This window comes from Stegodyphus dumicola, chromosome X2, assembly GCF_044657685.1.
Source record: "Stegodyphus dumicola isolate Sdum_Otavi_A_Nest chromosome X2, ASM4465768v1".
NCBI lineage: Eukaryota > Metazoa > Arthropoda > Arachnida > Araneae > Eresidae > Stegodyphus > Stegodyphus dumicola.
Window position 1 is genome coordinate 14,591,531 of NC_140781.1, and position 8,501 is coordinate 14,600,031.

The 8,501-nt window shown below is 31.2% G+C and overlaps 1 pseudogene across 1 annotated transcript; it reads right to left on the reverse strand.

Moving 5' to 3' along the window:
* Nucleotides 1-317: 317 nt before the first annotated feature.
* On the reverse strand, nt 318-5,455 carry LOC118195104 (uncharacterized; annotated as a pseudogene). The gene is made up of 3 exons (XR_015039239.1): nt 5,077-5,455; nt 4,863-4,976; nt 318-4,457 (listed from the first exon to the last, which is right to left on the reverse strand). The product of XR_015039239.1 is annotated as an uncharacterized LOC118195104 (transcript).
* Between the last annotated feature and the right edge of the window lie 3,046 nt (nt 5,456-8,501).

The window sequence follows — 8,501 nt, forward strand, 5'->3', positions numbered from 1 at the left end:
GTTTAATTAATGCCAACAGAAACATGTTCGCATAAATTCCTCTAAGTAATTTAAACATGAGGTTGTTTAAGAAGGTCATTTTTTATCCATTCATTTATTGAAATATTTGCATTACTTCTTATATATTAAAATTTACATATATTATGTACTTTTTTCAGTAGACAATCCAAGAATATTCTATATGTTAAAATGCATGGTATATGCAATAATTCCCCCCCCAAAAAAAAAGAAAAAAAAAAACTTATCCTCTATTTGTGATCTTATTATCTGATTGTGTCTTCTTCAAAATACACAAATAATCTGATGGAATGAAAATATTTTGGTCATTAAAACTTTTTAATCACTGCTCTTTACATCTACATTTCTTTTTTCACATAATCTGAAGTTTTCGAGTAGTCTGAAGGTTTTCAAACTGTGTTTCACAGAAATTTTAGATACCATGCAACTCCTCTAGGGCATCTGTAAGTCAAAATTTAAAACAATTTTTAATATCACTGGACATCAAAATGAAATACTTGAAATAATCTTTGAAATTCTCTTATTATTGTTAAAAAATATTAAGCAGATTTTTGTTTATGATTAAATTTATAATGAAATAATGAATTTCTTTTTACTTTCTGCATAAAATGCACAAATTTTATATTTCAATTCTTTAACATTTATTTTTCTGAGGATAGAAATTCTTCTATAGAAAAAATTACGATTTTAGAAGTTTTTCTGAATTTAAAGATTTGAAGACAACCCTGTTATAAGGGTTTACGATTATAATGTGAATGACCCAAATAATTGTAAATGGCCTATATGGCCATACTTAATACACATATTATTTAAATTGACATGCTTTACCTGTAATGTACATTTGTGACTTATGTTATAATTTAAGTGCACCAGTTTACTCACACTTATCTGTATTGTGTGTATGTATTATATGCATCTCTAGACTCAGGTTAAAGCTAGCTCGTTTCCCCTTTCTCAGCTTTCCCAGATGACATTTTTGGGTCTTTACTGGAACTCGACGCACACTTTATTTCGGCTAGAATAACCACTTATCTCACTCTTCTTTTATTCAAAAATTATAACATACTAATTTGGGGAAAAAATTATATTTTATGTTAGTTACTCATGACAACATTCGAAACAACCTACATGTTCGACAACAAGGTAGGGGTCTAGGAAAGCCACAACTTTTTCAATGAACTGGATGAATAAATGCAGCCCTGCCTTTTGTTGTGTTTTATGCATTTATAAATTTCTACCTGACTGTTTATTCTTTAATTCTATATAACACAATTAATCGATGCTTGTTTCTTGTATGGAATTTTAACATTAATTCTACATAACATGAGTAATCTTTTTTTTTTTAAAATTGTATTTTAGCATTATTAAAAAACACTTTGGCACTATGAACTGAGAATATCTGTCAATCTGTCTTCTACGTTAATTTACAATAATATAAATGTGAATATCTGAATGGAGTTATATTGAAAGATCTACTGGATGCTATGATTCCATGATGGTCAATCCACCACATTGAAAATATTAAATCAAACAATAAGTACAGGAAAAGATTCAGCAAGACAATATATCCTCTTTTGAATGAATACATTTAACTGTAGTTATTCCAAATATGTTTTATACAACACCCCAAAATCATGGAAAATAACTTTCTAAACCGAGTTTACAGTGTAAAAAAAGTAGTGGAAAAATGTTGTAGTCATGTAACTGGGCTATCTAACATAAAAATTACAGCATATTACACCAGTGTTCTTACCTTTACTGCATATTACAACCAAATAACTACAATTAGATATGAGAAAGAACAGGCAGTGTCAGTACAACCAAGAGTAAAACTTTTACAGAGTTGCTAATTTGAAAACAAGTGAACCTGTAAAACTAACCCTGCATACTGGTTTGCTTTAGATGCATTTGGTAACCAATATGCCGTAAGTCTTTACCAGATTCAGTTTTGAGTGCATTAAATACTATATTGCTCATATGTCTTGATCGTGACAATCAATGCAGCTGCAGCATTATTGAATAGAAATAAGTTATATGACTCTCAAATAAGTGTTTGTAAAGTTGTTCAGGAAATAAATATTACTAAATAATAACATGTATTATGTTTATTGAATTGTACAAAACTTATATGTTATACTTTGAATTATCGTCAATTTTAATTGTCTGAAATCTGGTATTTGATAGTATATAGTTGTAGCAGTTTTTTCACTATAAATTCTGAAGAATCCGAAAATAAATGCACATACTAAAGTATTTCAAGTATGATAATATTCAGTATTTAAGATTATCCTAAAAGTATGAAATTTATTATTTTATTTGAAAATAAGTATTAGTGTATCCATGGCATGCAGGTCCCCGAGATTACTCTATTATCCACTCATAGGTGGGGGTGTCACCTTTGCCAAAGGCTCTTTGTAGCCTGCTTTAGGTTTCATACTAATTTTAATTACTGGCCATCTACTGAAATGGTTTCTTTATGTATATCCACCTTTATTCCAACTCTGGTATTTCTACGGCGATGGAGGTTTAGTTGACCATACTTCTTGACAATTCTTTTACTTTTTTTTAGTTTAATTTTTTTTTCAATTTGAAGCGGTAGACCAGTATTTTCATCTCGCATAACTGTTTTTGAAGCAGACTCTAAAATCTCCTTCAAAGAGTTGGCTACATTGTGTAAATTTTCGCTATCTAAATTCCAAAGGAGTGACCGAATTGATCTGTAATTTGCATCGCACTCATTGATCAAATTTCTTTTTTTACTCAATGTTGCTTCTTCAGATATGGTGGGTAAATTATCTGATGTTCCACCTGAAGGAGTTTCAGTTGATGAATATTTTCGTTTTCTGGTGCCTGAAATACTTCTTGAGACTAAATCTTCATCAACTTTGAAAATAGGTGTTGAAAATAGCCATTCTGCAGTACATTCCAAACTCCAGGCTGGAAACTTCATGCCAGCAAACACAATATGCTTGCACAGCAGTCGGTTTCTTCTGAAATCTAAGCATGTGCATTGACACAGTTGTTTCTGTTCATCAAACGTGACAGAATAAACTGCATCGTGCTTAGTTTCAGAAGAAACTTTAAAGAAGCCATGTGAATTTTTTTTTATACTACCCACATAAACTTCAGCAGCTCTTAATTTTGTTTTTATGTGATCAATTAACCATTTTGGCTTATTGATTAAATAATTTGGTACATGTTCATTGTATAATCTGGCCTGCGAAAGCATACTCAGATTTTTTCTGACGTAAATTCTATATCTTTCTGGCAGAAATTTCTCAACCAAGATCTTAATTATTTCAGACAGCATACAGTTTTTATATCCCTGAAGATATCTATATTTTAGTTCCTCATTCAACACCATTGTTCGAGTTTATGAATAAGTCATTTGGTTTGTAAGCCAAAGCCCATCTCTCAATTTCCTTGAACCATGTTAATTCAAAATAATCTTTCACAGCTTCATATTGGTTCCATGATTTTAATACCTCTATTGCTGCAACCATTTCATCTTGAGTTGGAGCATTTGCTATGGCACGTAATTTACACAAAAGCTCTTCTTTGGGAACCACTGCATTCTTTTTCTTAGAAGCCCATCTTGACCATGCCTGCTCTCGATGGAAACTACATATAAAAGCCTTAATTCCTGTAAAGACATTTTCCAAACTTGTAATTTCTTCCATTGCAAAATCAACCATCCCATATTTTGGTCTAACGAGAGGCGACCAATTTTTAATAATTATAAGAGCTTCTAATGCTTTGGCTGTTTCATTTTGTGTAATTATTATGCTCACTATTTGATAGTTCACATTTGTTTTGACAACTAAAAAATAAAGTGGGAGAGCATACTTACAGGTTCGATAGGTCGCGTCGAGAAGAACAAGATTAGAACCATATAAGACATATAAATTTTTCATTTCTTCACTTTGATATACAAATAGCAGATTTAGTTTTGAATCTGTAAAGTCATTTGGCTCAGTACCATCATATGTATTTTCAGTACATGGTCTAAAAAAAACAGAACACTTGGAAGTATCCCAGCTATTTATTAACATTTCTGTATTTTCCTGGTCAATTTTACTAGTTCTAATATCGGATTTTGCTTGGCTTATTATTTTCCTTATTGCCTCCATTTCTGGATAAAATCGTCTGCACGTTTTATCAGTTTCTCCCAATTCAGTTGAAACGTATACTTCTAATAGCTCTGCAATTACAGTGGCATTGCATTTTCCATTCTTAACTTTAGAAGCTATGAAATGCCGCACTCTAGCATCTATAGGTTCTATTACTGCAGCCATGTTACCCATTAGATGATTTTGATGATCTTGGCTATTAGGTAAATTAAACATGAAAACTTCTTCACCAGCAATACTATCTTTATTGGCTAGTTTTTCCTTAATTTTCCGAGATATCATAATCTTTCTTTTTCGGGTTGGCACTACCTGTAATTTAAACATATTTGTCACAGTAAAATTTAGAAATTCCAGCACAGTCATCTAAAACTAATTATTGATAAAGGTTCAATTTTAAAAACTTTCTGTTCATAGCAAATTATTCAAAAAAAAAAAAAAAAGAGGAGTCATTTCTCATTTCTTTCCTTTAAAAAAAGCTGTAAAAAGGATCTTCCATTTTTATAACAATAGATCAAATTACTTCTTCAAAGAAACATAACCAATAAAACTTCACTTTGAACAACTTGTTTTTATGTCAAAAAGTATGTATACTTTATCATAGAATACCTTCAATACATCTTGTTCATACATGACAGAATTATATTTTTTCTTTAAAAAAAAATTCTCTAAAATTACTAAGACCATCTTAGAAAAAAATGTTAAATAAACTTCTACCTTGAACTGAGGCATCCTGTACATTCGGGTAACATTAATTACAGCTGGACAATTAACTTTTTTAGTTGTCTGGTTCTTGGAATATGCTTTACCAAAAGCATGATCAGTTTGACACTAAAAGAAAAAAAAAAAAACACACACACACACATATATATATATAATCCAAGAGGTGATATTTTTGTATAAATTTTTAAATATAACAATGTTATTTTACCTTTTCATTTTTTTCTTTAGCATAATTTTCCTTTTGACGTTTATTCAGATCTTTTCTTTGATGGCAAACATAGGTTTTTCGCCCAAAGTGGAAATAGGGAATATCATCTAACCAGTTTAATCGTAAATCTGGAGTTAGTTCAACTGGAAAGAAAATTTTGATTTAGATCACAATCTGATAAGCTTTGATTTTTAAAAGAAAGAAATTACAGATCTCTATAAACATATTATACATTTAACATTATACTTTGATTTTTAAAAGAAAGAAATTACAGATCTCTATAAACATATTATACATTTAACTGTCTCTATATATACTACATACTGTAGACACTGCTTAATGTATTGCAGCTGATGTCGTGTATATTGCTATTGAATTTCTAAGTTCTGTTTTTTCATATATGGAAACATAAAAAATGCATCATTTGCTGTAATTTTATTTGCTCAATTTGGTTAATATAATCAAAATATTATACAATAAATTTCTTAAACTGAAGAACGAAAATGATTTTAATCAAGCATTTAGAAAAAAGCGCAAAACAATAAAATAAAATAAAAAAAAACTTAATTTCATACGAATTTTCAATAGCTATTGATTTGGAAGGGCTTCAGCACAGTTCCCTCTTCTTCAAAAGGGAGGTAAAAATTCCTGAAAACATCTTTGCCAAAATACACTTGCATTTTTGCCCAATTTCAGATTTTACATTGGCAAAATCTCTTTAAACAAGGATGCCCTCCAAGTATTAAGATTATAGGTATAGAATTGGTCCAATAAATTTCAGAAACATTATGGACTACTCAAATGAACTTTTGCAATGAAGACTGTAAACAATTGATAAACAAACTTTTATTTTTCCTAATTAAAATGTTAAGAAAGTGGCTAGTTATATTTATAGTTAATTCAATTCCTATTTTAAAAGATACTTTTCTCATCATCTTATATTATCAAAAATGGGCAAATGTAATCACATTAAGCAGCACCTACTGCAAACATAGAGATATTAAAAGCATTAAACTATTATGTAAAAAAATTATGTCATTTTGTCTCATATTAAAATTATATATGCTAGGTAAATAGGTAAAGTATAGAATGAGCTAGCTGCCTTACGCAAAAGGGATGCATTTGAGAAGGTCTAATGGGAAACTGTCTTGTATTCACTTATATATAAGGAGAACAGGAAAATTCCCATGCAGCTAATCCATTCAACAGTATTTGTACCTTGATCAAACATCCAGTATTCAGCTATCTCATCTGCTAGTCCATTGGTGCTAAGAGTCAAAATAGACAGTAATGTGATTTTACACACAAGATAAGTAGCATTCATTGACTAAAGAAATATATATACATTTCAGAAAACTTTCCTGTTTTCTAAAATTCAATATCTTTATTATTATAACTTCCTGATATTTCAATGCATTATAATTTTATGGTGAACTATTACCTGAAAATAAAACAGAATATTTTTTGAATTGGTAGTGTTTATTATAAGGTTATTTTGAAACATGTTGTTAATGATAAAACTAAAGAATGGATTTTCTTTATAGACTATTAAATGATTATATTTCAAATCAACAGACTGCATTCATACACTAAAATAGGATGAAAAATATAGTAGTCATGGAGACAATTGTCGAGTTTCTCAAGAAACAACAATAAAAATTTTCAAATCTAACACGGTATATCTTGTTTAATGTCTAATATAGTACGGAATGTTTCGTGAAGCATCAGCTATTAAAAAAAAAAAAAAAAAAAAAAAAAAATGCAATACCTGACAATGAAACCAAATAAAAATCAAACATAACGTTATTACACGTTATGCAACAAAATTAATGAATATGAACGTCTATAAACCCTTTTTTCAACTTGGACCGAATCTCGCAACATCAACTAGATCTTACGCAATAAAATTAATACAAATTAGTGCTGATAAGTTCTTTGGAACAAAATGGCCAAATATCAACTAAACAATCAAAGAAAGCATTTACATTCTAGAGGATTTTTATTTACTCATTACATCTTCAAAAATTACTTACTCTCTTTATCGAATGAGTTTCCATAGTAATAAACATATTTTGTTACAGTTTCTACTTCGTGTCTGCGAAGTATTTCTTTAAATTCGCTCCAAGATTTCGCAAAATTCATTTTGCCTCTAAACACAAAGGTTCATACACGAGACGGACTTTGAAACTCGTAATCGATAAACCGGCCATTCCCCTATCGTTGACACAAGTCTTTCTATCGATGGGAAAAGGAGACTCTAGGCCATCCGAAAAAGCGGCGACCTTATTTTTAGCGTGATTAAGATAACACTCAAAACACACCCATGAGAAAACCTCGTCTTGTTCAAAGTTAGACAAAAAAAAAAAAAAAAAAAAAAAAAAAAAAAACAGAGCCAATTCTAACTTGAAAACTTCTAGCCTTAAAAAAATTTTGAGTGAAAATTGGAATGTTTTCCACGTCACAGAGCATTTATTTAATTACGGATAAAAGTTAACAGACTAAATAGAGATATAACAGTTGTTTAGCGGCTCCTCGCGCTAGATAAACACAAGGAAATTTTTCATTTTTTTATACAGTCACTTCTTGCCCTCACGGAATCAGAACAAAATCGGAAGTCGATAGCCTCCACCTTCGCATAGTGTCTATCCTTGTCTGTCTCAGGTACGCAGGCGATGATCTGCCTATCAGGTTGTTGGCTGCAGAACTTAGCGTTCTTACACACACACACACACACATTAAAAACGGTGTCACTTTCTGAAGATTTCCTGATGGATTACTAATTATCAGAAACTGCAGTTTATTTTTTATTCTTGTCAGAATTTGCATTTGTCTTAACTTTTATAGAAATAGGACAATTTTCATTTTGTTCATTTGTTTGTGTATTAGAAGCCATATTTAGTGAAATAAAAGATTCAGCCCCGGCAGCAGCCCAGCCCACCACAGAGTCCAACATAGGGATGCAAATTCCTGCGACAGGGTGAACTGACTTTATACGCAATCTGAAGCCCCACAGTAAGCTTTCCAAAAAGCGGAAACACCCGAAACCACTGATACCAAGGACTAGTGACCAACCGACTGACACTACAGGGGACAGCTAAGAGCCTCCTGTTTTAATCTGAAGCATAGGGCAAAGTAGTGTGTTGGGGACAGTACCCCACCCCTCAACTACCAGGATCCTCCTTTCCAGCTTTATGGGTGACAAGGCACGGCAAACGCGTAAGCGGTTTCCTGTTCATGAGAAACTGGAAAGAAAGTAATGTAACAGAATCACACATTCAGTCCTAACAACCGAAAAGGAAACCCACTAAGGTGCAAGAAACGAAAATAGAACAGAAAAGCAGAGACGAAAAAGAAAGGAAGAAAGATCACCAGGGCTCCAGGATCGCGAATCCCATTTCACCAAGAGGGTGATCTTCTGAAGGATT